Here is a 12828-nt window from a genome sequence, read left to right as displayed (position 1 = left end):
GGGGTCCCAGGACCGAGTCTTGTGGGACATCACTTGTGACTGGTTTAGAGTCAGACCTGGAGCCCGCTATTCTTACCATGTGAGTTCTGTTTGTAAGCCAGTTGGAAACCCATCTCATGATGTAGGCGTTTATGTTCAGGCTGTTGTGTTTTTCTGTAATACCTGAGTGGGGAATGGTGTCGAAAGCTTTGGCAAGGTTAAGGTAGGCTGTGTGAACCACCTTTCCCATGTCTATGGCCTTTGTGACAGTCTCAAAGAAGTCAACCAGGTTTAGTAGGCATGATCTGCCCTTAACAAAGCCAAACAGGGTTGGGTCAAGTGTTTGGAGGTTCCCAATGTCTTTGTTAATGAGTTACATGATGATGCTCTCCCATAGCCTTGCAGACCAGGCTAGTCAGGCTTATGGGGTGATAGTTACCAGGGTCAGTTGTGGCCCCTCCTTTGTGGAGAGGAATAACTGTTGCTGTGCGCCATTCTATGGGCACATAGCCTGTGGAGAGGCTGAGGTTGAACAGCGCGTTTAGGTGGGGGATTAGTTAGTTCTGTAGTTCGTGCAAGACGCAGCCTGGGACTCCATCTGGTCCCATTGGCTCTGTGTTTTTGGCTTTTGAAAGGGCTGTTTTCACCTGTGAGTCTGTGAATTTTGGGACACTTCACTTTTCTGGTACTGTTGTGGGCCTTTTTGGGGGTGAGAGGGGGATGAAGTTTGCACTGAATCTATCTGCCAGGATGTTGGCAATATCAGTACGTTCAGTATATTTTGTGCTATTTTGCACTAGTTCAGTGCATATCTGTGAGTTGCCACTTAGATTCTTAACATAGCTAAAGTAGGCTTTGTGGTTATCTTTTGAATCCTTGGTTATTTTTCTTTCAAAGTTAGCCTTGGATGATTTCATGAGGGACCTTAGTTTCTTACTGATACTGATCAGGGATGTCTTTCCTTCTTGGGATTTGCCTTTTTTTCTGAAAGAGTTTCCTCCTTCTTTTGTATAGCCTGTTTATGGCAGGGGCCCACCAAACTGGTTTCCTTCTCATAGAGGAGTGAGTCTTGGTTTTGCTAGGGATGGCATGATCCGTGCATCCTTGTAGGTGCTCATAGAGTGAATTTGTAAAGGTTTCTGCATCTTGGGCAGCATTATCCTTTAGCGTGGGGGCTGTGAAACTTACCACCTCTGTCTTAAGTAAGGTGAAGTTTGCTTTAGAAAATTTTTTTACTGTGGTTTCCTTAGTTGGGGGTGGTGGTGGGGTGTGAACATCCATAGTAATTAGTTTATGGTCTGATCTAACCAGTGACGGGTTGACCACCGGTGTGGAGCACCTGTCACCCATGCTGGTGATGACCAGGTCCAATATGTTTTCAACTCTCATAGAGGAGTTTACCAGCTGATCTAGGGAGTTTGAGTTGATGAATTCCAGGAAGTGCTGGGCCTGGGAGTTTGTACTCGAGTAGTTTTCCCAGTGAATGGTAGGGTAATTGAAATCGCCTAATATCAGGGTGTTCGGTAGGACCATCATGTTTTCCAGTGTCTCCAGAAAGGTGGAGTGGTGGTCCTGGGTCATGGAGGGTGATCTGTAGCAGGCCACAATTTGCATTGCAAATTTGCCAGATGCATGACTACTGAGTCATACACCAATGTACGAACATGTACATAGATGCATGGAACTAGCCATACCAACAGAACCAAGATGCTTTCCTCCAAAAAAGGAAGCCGATCTGGTGGTCCTCTGCAATTAATAAACTGTACAACAGAAGGAAATGTTCCAGAAAAAGGTGACGTCCCAATACTGGAAAAACTCCCTTATTAGCCTCAACAAAAAGTTGAGATCCCTCATCAAAACCTCTAAAGCCAGATATGAAGGCAGGATTGTGGCAGACACTAAAAACAACCACAAAGCCTTCTATAGTTATATAAAGAATCTCCATGGCAAAACCCAGGTTTGGTCTGAGTTACTCCATAATGGAACCTGAGCCAATAGATATTGCCAACATACTGGCCGAAAGATTCAGTGCCAACTTTACCTCTCTCCCCACCAAAGGACCAATCACAATACCAGAGGAATGCCAGGCACCCAGCATTACTGCAGCACAGGTTAAAGCTTCATTATCCAAGGCCAAGAATACAGCTTCCATGGGACCCAACAATATCCCTTGATGTGTTCTACATGAACTACAAAGTGAACTGGCACTACATCTGTGTGCCCTGTTCAATCACAGCCTCACCTCAGGCTTTGCCCAAATGGTGCACTGCTACAGTCATCCCTGTCCATAAAGAGGGAGAGACTACAGACCCTGGGAATTATCGCCCCATTAGCCTGACAAGTCTGATATGTAAGGCTAAAGAGCACATCATCATGGACCTAATAACAAGGATGTAGGGAATCTCCAAACTCTAGATCCCGCGCAGTTTGGTTTTGTGAAAGGTATATTATGCCTGCTCAACCTGGTTGACTTCTTTGAGTCATTTAACAGAGCTGTGGATGAGGGCAAGGCAGTTCATACAGCTTACCTCGATCTGGCCAAGGTCTTTGATACCATTCCCCAGTCAGGAATTCTTGATAAACTCACCAAATTAGGCATCAACCCCATATCACTAGGTGGGTTGCAGACTGGCTCACAGAAAGAACACACAGTGTGAAAGTAGCGGACTCCAAGTCAGACTGCTGACCAGACACCAGTGGAGTCCAACAGGGATCAGTCCCGGGTCGTTTCCTGTTTGCATCTTCTTCTCAAAAGGCCAAGCCAACACAGAGGGACTCTGGTTGACCAAGTTTGCAGATGACTGCAAGCTGGCAGCCATTATTAACTCCCCAAGTGATGTCGACATCCTACAGAAAGGCCTCACTGAGACCAATGACTGGTGTTGAAACCATGGCCTTAAGCTTAATGCCAAAAAATGTGTCATCATCCCTTTTGGGAAAAACTCAGTTCCCATGAATTACCACATTGATGGGAGCCCACTGAACACTGAAGGTATTAAAAGAGATCTGGGGACATAGGTTGATAGCAACCTCTCCTTTGACCACCACATTACCACTGTGGTCAGAAAGTCCTTCTATGTGGTACATCTCATTACCAAGGGTTTTGCATCCAGGAAAAAAGAGGTCATCATCTTTCTCTACTCTTCCATCATTTGGCCAGTCATCGAGTATAATGCTCCATTTAGCATGTACCTCACTAGACACATGCAACAGCTGAAAAGGCCACAAAAGTACCTTATGAAGAGGATCTTAGGCCTTAAATAAATGTCCTACATGGACAGACCCAAAAAACTCCAGCTATTCTCTGTCTCATATTATCTACTAAGAGGCAACCTCTGCTTGACTTCCAAAGCCATGTCTGACACAGCACTGTTAGAAATGTTACACCTAAAGAAATCCCAAACCCTCCGCACCACACACTCCAGAGACCTCAACCTCATTACCACAATCAACGGAACATGCTGAAGGGACAGGTTCATAACCCAGAGGCTGCCCATGCTCTGAAATAGATGTCCCATAAATGTCAAGCAGAGCACCTCACTGGCCCTCTTCAAGAGAAATCTTGATGAGTGGAAGGGAAATATAAAGTTCACCCTGGGGATCACTCCAGTGGCTCTACTTGATAGAGGCACTGGGAACTAATGTCAGGTGGCATGATGCCAGGGTACTTCAATGGGCTAGGCTTGTAAAGGCTCCAGGGCTATTAGCCTAGTACACACCTATGAACCTATGAATATATAGCTAGGTCCCTAGGACAATCTAGGACAGTGTGCTAATTCCCTAGATTCACCTAATGTTGCTTTGACTTTTCTTGTTTGAAGGTTTGTCATTTTGTCTTTGCCTAAAAAGGCTCTAAGGGGGTGGATAAAGTTTTAGCCAATTTCCAAAAGCCTGGTGAGGGGGACAACAGGTGCAGACTATCCTTGGCAAAACAATGTGGTCTGTTAACTACATCCTCCCATGTTGACAGATACGGAATCTCCAGGAATGTTAAAAGCAGTCATTTTTCATTAATACTGTGACATCATCATTGGTGAAGGTATAGTGCTGCTCAGTGCAGGGCACATACCTATCTTTGATGCATATTCATAGAGGTCCATAATATTTATTTTCAGATTATCCAGTGAGATGCATCTCAGGTCATTTATGTTGGTTTGATCAGTCTGTACTGCAATCCATCTCTGTATGTGCACAGTTTCAACAAACAGCTTCTTTCTCATTTTAAGTCTGCACAACATTCAAATTTTGTGAAACAGTCATTTAGCTTTTTACACATTCTATCAAAGCAGTTTTTTTCCACTACATTGCTACAGATTTGATTAAAACGAGAACTTTTATTCTTTCATTTGCACAATCAGCCACATAGCACAGTTTTATTTTCAAAACTGCACAATGATTTCTAGCTACCATTTTCAGCTCCGTGTCATTCGTAAGATGGTGATGATTATTATTGCTATTATTATTGTTATTATTATTAGTGCAAGTAGTACTAGTATGTATTTTCTTTTTCTGTGCTTCATTCTTAATTTATTTTAGCCAGTGGTTTAATTTTGCAAACTTCTTCTCTTTTCTTCTGCATGGATAAGAGCTCTATTTACTATTTTATACAATGTAACATTCATTTATAAACGTGTCATAACAGACGAAATAAAGGAAGATGCATGGGTGTTATTAACAGTTTGAGTTCTTTACCAGCTCCATTTACCATTTAATGTCATGCAATACTAATATATGAAAGTGTCATAACAGATGACTAAAAGGCACAGCATGATTGCTATTAACAGTTTGAGTTCTTTAGCTCAAGTGGTAAGGCATTTAAGTATGTGATATGCACACTTAACTAGCTTACTACATGTATTTAAATCTCTACTAGATGTATTAGACACATAATAAGTAAAACCTGGTTCACTTACCTCATTACATTTTGCCAGATATCAGGTGCAGGCACACTCTGAAAACAAAATTACTTTTACAGCAAAACTCCTTTTCTGCGTCAGTCTTAATAAATTGTTTGAGGCATACCTCTAGGCTATTTCTATGTAGATATATGCCACATCAGTCTTTATATAACTCTTCTCCCTTTAAGGGATGTAAAAGGTATGGACTGCTATAATGTATGTTTATAGGTGATTTGTATCACTTTGAAATATCCAGAAAACTCCTATTTTTGTTGGAGTTACTCTGCATTCAAGCCTTTTCAGCTTCTGCAGCGCCAGCTATGTCAAACCCAAGTACGAATGGTACAATACAAGCTTAATATAATTTTGGGTAGCTGTTTTCCTCCAGCACAGAGTGTTGATCATAATTACTTTACTGACTCTATTTTCTGTTGCAAAAACTCACTTTGCATTTTTCAGTCGATGTGATGATTATTCATTTATAACATTAATATTTTCTTTTTCCTGCTACACAAAGTATATCATAATGGAGTAACAATCGCAGTTCAGTTTCCATGTCTATTCTCTACGGGGCAATACTGTCTTCCTCTGTCACACACATAAAAGTGTCACATATGTTCTACCATGGTGTGCTATCTTCACATTTATTTTTATTTGAAGCGCTACCTTCTTTCCTTATAGAACTAAAGTAGCACTTCTGACTCAATTAGTAGTTTATATGGAACATGCTGCCCTTTTCTCCTGCCTAATTCCCAGCCTCACCCCTAAGCCACTTTTTTGGTGTTGAATATCTATTCATGATTATTTTTATTCATGTACAATTTCAGGCACATTAGAGACTCAGCTCAAGATGACTTTATACTCCAAATTCTCTGAATCAGTGGTCGGGTCTGAATCAATTATATTATGCATATTAGGGATTCTTTGGTTGATTCTTTGTACTCTGGGTTTCATAACCTATTAAATCTCTGGTTGTTTCTCTGTATTCCATGATTTCTTTTTATCACCTTTCCATTTATCTGATTAAGTAAGTGGTGAAAATGTATTGTGGATGCTGCTATCGTTAATGTTTTTTAGGAGAGCCTTTATTGCTGGAATAAAACTGTTTCTTGAAGATTTGCCTGCTTGTGCTTACTTGGTGACATTCTATGTGCTGAAGGATTGTGTTTTTTGGTTTTATATGGCACTTTGGCTTCTTTTTTTGTGGTTATTGACCTTTCCATTTATATACTGCTTTGATGTTGGCTGGATTTTAGAAAGGGTTACCAGGTGCAGTAATCCTTACCATGAGGGGGCATTCCTATGTGGTAACCCTTTCTGACTCGGATGCTGTCCTATTGCAGTAACTTTGCACAAGGAGGACCATCATCATGGAAGGTGGACCCACAACCCATGGTACATGATAATGAGGCAATCCAGATGGGGGAAGGGTAATGGTAACTAGGCATGTGCCCCCCCCCCCGAAATGCCTGTGGAAACTGATTTTTGCTGTTGAGTGATTCAGGGAATATAAATTAGTACTGGCTAATGAAGAATTTAACTGAACCGAAAGACAGTGGCAAAACATTAAAGCGAATTGAAAAAGCAGAAATCCAGGTAAGTGCAGAGAAGTTCAGCAAATATGTTGGGGATAGGAGTGTGTGATTGTTGGTATGTGAGTGGCAATTTGTATGCATTTCTACAGGTGTATGAATGGAGTCAGATGTATGCATGTGTGTGTATGTGTGTGTGTGTGTGTGTGTGTGTGTGTGTGTGTGTGTGTGTGTGTGTGTGTGTGTGTGTGTGTGTGTATTTGTACTTGGGTGCTTGCAGTAGGGGGATTTAGGTAGAGGATGTAGTATATATGCATGTGTGTAAGTGTGTGTGTGTGTGTGTGTGTGTGTGTGTGTGTGTGTGTGTGTGTGTGTGTGTGTGTGTGTGTGTGTGTGAGTGTGTGTGCATGTGTGCACATATGTGTCTATGAGTATGTCTGTGCATGAATTTCAGAAAGTGTGTGAGTGTGGGGTTGGTGTCTGTGTCAACACAGCGCATGGGCTGCCAGAGTATTCTACCACTGCACATGACTTTTAGCATGAGCAGTAGAAATATGCAATTCAGAGACTTGAAAGTCAGACAATAATGAGGTCTTTACTGCAGCTAAAGCTACCTCTGAATTACATTTTTCATGACTGTATATCCAAAAACGGTAGGCAGTTTATGCAGTCGTGGCAGAGTTTTTATAAATCCTAGGGATAGGGTTATGATTCCTTGTAGGCTAGATGTCCATTGAGCAGTCTAGCCCAAATCCCTAGTTACCCACAAACACTGTCTGGTTAAGTGACTTGCTCAAGGTCACACTGTACACAAAAGAGGACATGGGGAATCAAACCCTCTACTACAACAACTACAAGGTAAAGCCATAAACCTCTGCACCAACTGCCAACCCAGTTCAGCTTAGACCTATAGACATTGAACTTTATTTTGCCACAATGAAAGCATGTTTTTTTATCTGCAGGTCTGATAAATAAATTATTTGCTATGTATGTATCTGCATTTTGTTGCAGCTCATCTATGAGATGTGCTCATTTTTGCTTCCCCTATGAAATGCTGATATTTAACTTAACATAAACTCAAGGCACTCAATTAAAATGGTTAGAATTCAACCTGATGAATAAAATGAAAAGTTTTGTGCAAGGCCAAAGCCCTCTTCCACCCCTACCCCAAACATATATATAAACTTCATAACTGTAAAAAATGAAAAAGGGAAAATTCTCCACAAAGAAAGGAATCACTGCTTACGTATACTAGGAAAGTGTGCTAGCACTGATTTCCTATAGAAAACAATGACGGGAGTCTATCATCAGGAGTTTTGTTGTATGAACCCCTCATGGATTTAGGACTAAGATATGTGTAGAGAAGGCTTCTGTTTGTTTAGTGCTTGATTAAAGTTAAGCCCCGGAATTCATGAAGCTCGGCGCAAGGATGGTGTTAGCCATGCACCGACTGTGCGGCGTAGAGATGGCACAGCAGCACCACATGCATATTAATGAAGGCATGCTGCCATAACGACCAAGTGCATAGGAAACGTGTACGAGTGCAGGGTGCATGTCCAAACGCTGCATGGAGGTGTGAACATGTTGGCTGCATATGTGCAACCTAAAATGCTGACTAGTACAGCCTGCCTCTAATAGTAATCACTCCTGTCAGTGTCCATGGATACTGAAATGTATGCAAAGCATACAAGACATCATTGCGAACACCACAATAAGAAGTAAACACAAAGGCACGTAGCTAAATATTGAGTTCCCATCCCTCGAACAAAGATATTTAAAACCCCGTGCCTGTATTGCATTGTAAGCGAAACGCATCCTGTTAGCGCCCCGCCAATTGTCAAGCCTAGCCCAATAGTTTGGGTTACCACCTGTCTCACATTGTGAGGGACAGTCCCCCTCTAGGTAGGTGTGTCCATACCAAATTCATAATAAATGTGAAATGTCCTGCGATAGTAGGGCATAATTATGTCCCATATGTTATGTAATATTCCCATACAGTACGTATGTCCATATATAAAATACCAATATGTTACTAGAAACAGAATAAGCAGGTAAACAAAACAGAATAAGCAACTACACCACTACAACAATAAAAGCTTATATGTAGGCATGAAACTAAAGTACTATCCTTTGTGATGACTGTGGGTATGTGTTGGCATGTAAAATCAGATGTGTGCCACGAAAATGTCCCATCCAGGTCATATGAAAAGGTGGCAACCCTACCAATGGTCAGAGCATTCGTCCAATATCTGCCCATTCGCGGTCCAAGTCATCTTTGCCAGGACAGCCTATAGATGAATGGGTATTACCCGGGTCTACTTACCATGTCATGAAAGATAAGTATTTGCGAGTGCCTATGTGCGTGAAGTACAGCATGTGGATGAGCTGAAATGTTAGTGTAGACCTCACAACCATATTTATCCCAGAGATATGTAGTGTATGCAATGTGTTCTGTTGACTGTGCCATGGGCTATCAACTAGAGAAGGGATGAATGTTGCTTGTGGAATATGGGGGTGGGGGGTGATGGGTAATGTAATAATTCGCCAAGGGGAGACTGGGTTGAATGCACAATAGGTGAACTGGAGGTCTATGAGGGAGTGTGTGAATCAGGAAGATAACCAAAGAACAAATATACACATCCGCAATACAATCCCACAAACATGTGAACATTAAAATGTGTAATACACATGTACAGAAACGTTACTGGCACATACCCACATAATGGTCTGGCCTGAACTGACCCATCCAACCCCAAGACACCTGGATACATAACTGAATACCCATCATCCCCTTCACAGCACCCCACCCCCCCTTTACTGAATGTCCACCAAAACCAGCCATACTCGGGCTGCTAGATAGGAGCGGCCATATCTGCACATAGTGACCCCTACCCATATCTAGTAGGCGGTCTCACCCTAGGCATTCTCAGGATTGCAAACTATGTATCCCTTGCATGTATAACCCAACCTTACAGCTGTAAAGCAAAGATGGTCATCGGTCCCCACAATTTTTGGTTATCCCTCATGGGATATGTATCTGTTCTAAACATTAGACTTGGTGTCACCACACGATGTCCAGTCCTGTATACATCTGGACACAAGTTGTATGAGCAGTAGTTGTCCACAAGACTGTTCAGCCTCCAGCCGGTCCTGCAGAACCTATGACCCGGGATTAAACACCTGACTCTGATGCACATCTCCCCACGTGCATTATCAGGAATATATACCTTACACATTTGCATAGTGGCAGTCGGATATAGGGTGCTTAAGGTGCTTTAAAGCAGACATAAGTAGGGTTACCACCTGCCCCACCTTGCGAGGGATTAAACACCTGACCGTGATGCACGTCTCCCCATGTGCATTATCGGGAATATATACCTTACACATTCGCATAGTGGCAATCGGATATAGGGTGCTTAAGGCGCTGTAAAGCAGACGTAAGTAGGGTTACCACCTGCCCCACCTTGTGAGGGACAGTCCCTTTTTGGGTAGTTGTGTCCAGACCAAATATAATGCAATGGCAAAAGTCTTGTGATTGTAGGAAATATGTCCCATATTTCATGTAACAGTTGCATAAAACAGTTATGTAAAATACTCAAAGTTACAAGAAACAGATGAAGCAAAAAAACGCTACAAGAATAAGCATTCATTTAGGCAAATAAGTAAAGTTCTAACCTTTGTACTGACCGTGGGTATGTGTTGGCCTGAAAAGTCTGATGTGTGTCCCGAAAATGCCCCGCTTTGGCCATATGAAAAGGTGGTAACCTGAGACGTAAGCGGGTATGCAAGCATGTATGTGCGACGGTAGGTGGCAGTGATTCAACGGTATGGGAAATTTAAATGAGCATGTAGGTGTATAGGCATGTGTATGTACAGACCGATATACACACACACACACACACACACATATATATATATATATATATATATATATATATATATATATATATATATATATATATATATATATAAATATATGTAGATATAAAGAATGAACATGGTCACAATATAGGAAATCCCCGTAATAGTTAGTGCTGTTATATATCAGGATGGCCATAGGTGAGCACATCTCTGCATCCCCAACCACAGGTAGGATGCTAAAAGTGGAATGAACAATCTCCCCTTGCTAAGTCTGACTTTCAACTACATACAGGACAGTTCCAGTCTTCAGTTGGACAAGCCTAATTCTGGAAGACCATATGAACACCCTGACAATCGAACACACGTATGTGGCAGGACTATAGGCTGTAGAGGTCTGAATATCCTCGGAGTGAGTCAACATGTGACATGAGTCTAGAGCAGTAGGGAATAGGGAATGGCGCACGTGTAGTAGTGTGTTTTTCCCAACAGGTAAATGGATGCCTGCTGTGTAAGTGAAGTGATGAGGCGTGTGTTCAGGTAACTATGCACCATGGGTATACATATAAATGAGGCAGAACACCAATAGTGTAGTGGTTAGAGCATCCACCTAACGAAAAGGCATTCACAGTTCAAGGTCAACAATAGCACATATCATTTTACTTGTGGAATGAATGTTGCTCTGCTGTAAAGCCGACATTTAAACATGTAAAGGTGAATGTGTGTATTGCATGGGACTATTAACCAGATCCTTTCAATCAAAGTGGTATTGTCATAATGTATAAGGCACAAATAGGCATAAATAAGCGACATTAAACATATGTAACGCACAGTAAGCATAGGCGAGTGCACCTGCGCAGGTGTAAGCAGCTCCCAGCATAGGAAATGTATGTTTGTATGTACAGATGTGATATATATATATATATATACATACACACACACACACACATATATATATATATATATATATATATATATATATATATATATACATACATATATATATATATATATACATATATATATATACACACACACACACACACACACACACACACACACACATATATATGTGTGTATAGATATATATCTACATATATCAGATATATATATATATATATATATATATATATATATATATATATGAAGAATGGACATTGTAACAGTAAAGCATACACAAGGGATGTGAAGGGAATCAAGAACAATGTTAGTATTATAAAGTGCTTTCAGCATATGTCATAAAAAGCTGCCCAGGAGTGAGCAGAGCACCGCTACTCATACCACAGGCAGGGTATTACCAGTGGGAGTAACATCGTTGAATTGCTAGGTCTACTTTACACACAGACGGAATGTAGTCCCATGCTGGGTCCTCCAAAAATTGGAAAGTGCAAATGGCCGTATTCCATAATCCCAGGAAAGGCACGTATGTGCAAATATACATGGCGGGAGACCCTGTGAATACACGAGGTCAGACAGAATGTGTGTAGGGCCCCAAAAGCTCTGGAGAGGGAAATGTGTAAAGGTGTGTCATGGCTGTGATAACAAGTGGATAATGGATGTTACGCATGTACATTTAACACGGGTGGTGTGGAGGAACTATGGGTATACAATTATGGATCCAGGCATGCCAGGGTTGGATGGGATGGTTATAATGGACCGCCCCATGGATGTCAGCTAGGTCTTAATAGGTATATATGCATACTCACATGCAGACAATATATGTTGACGTACAAATTCTGTAACACATGCATTCCATTTGTTGACATAAATAATAGGAATGTGCCCAAACAACCATCGACAGTACATGGAATAATAGGCTGTGCAGAAGAGGGATGAGTCGAATCACACTATCACATTCCAATTACCATTGGTAATCCATGAACATATAGTGACATCTGTCCACTGTATAACATGCTACATACCGATTACAAGATAATCGGAGTTTGTCGGTGTTATAATGAATAAGGCACTAGTATGCTGGTGAAGCTTATAAACGCGTATGAGCAGGGAATGTATTGACACACTGATGTACATATATATAATCATATATATATGTATATATATATATATATATATATATATATATATATATATATATATATATATATATATATATATATATACATACGCACATATATATATATATATATATATATATATATATATATATATATATATATATATATATATACATGACAGCAAGATATGAATATACATGTATGAATACATATGCAGATATGTCTGTATATATTAATGTAAATAAATATATATATGTTACAGTGAAATACACATGTATATACCTAGGTTATGTTATAGCAGTTACGGGTAACATGTTTAGATGTTTAGAATGGGCATATGTTGGTGGGAGGTCCACTCAACAAACGTCTTCTTACCACCACCCCCCCCCAGCTAGGCCGGTGAGACATACAGACATGCAATAAAAGTAAATACAACACTGGTTCCCAGACCACCGGCAGGAAACTACCAGTGGGGGAGATCTACAAGGTCTACACTTTAAACATGGACAGTGACGTCCCTTGCGGGACACCAAAAATTTGTAC

Source organism: Protopterus annectens, chromosome 7.part0 (genome assembly GCF_019279795.1).
Source record: "Protopterus annectens isolate FY-2018-M chromosome 7.part0, PAN1.0, whole genome shotgun sequence".
In the NCBI taxonomy this organism is placed as follows: domain Eukaryota; kingdom Metazoa; phylum Chordata; order Ceratodontiformes; family Protopteridae; genus Protopterus; species Protopterus annectens.
The sequence above is the reverse complement of the archived record's forward strand: the minus strand, read 5'-3'. Positions refer to the sequence as shown.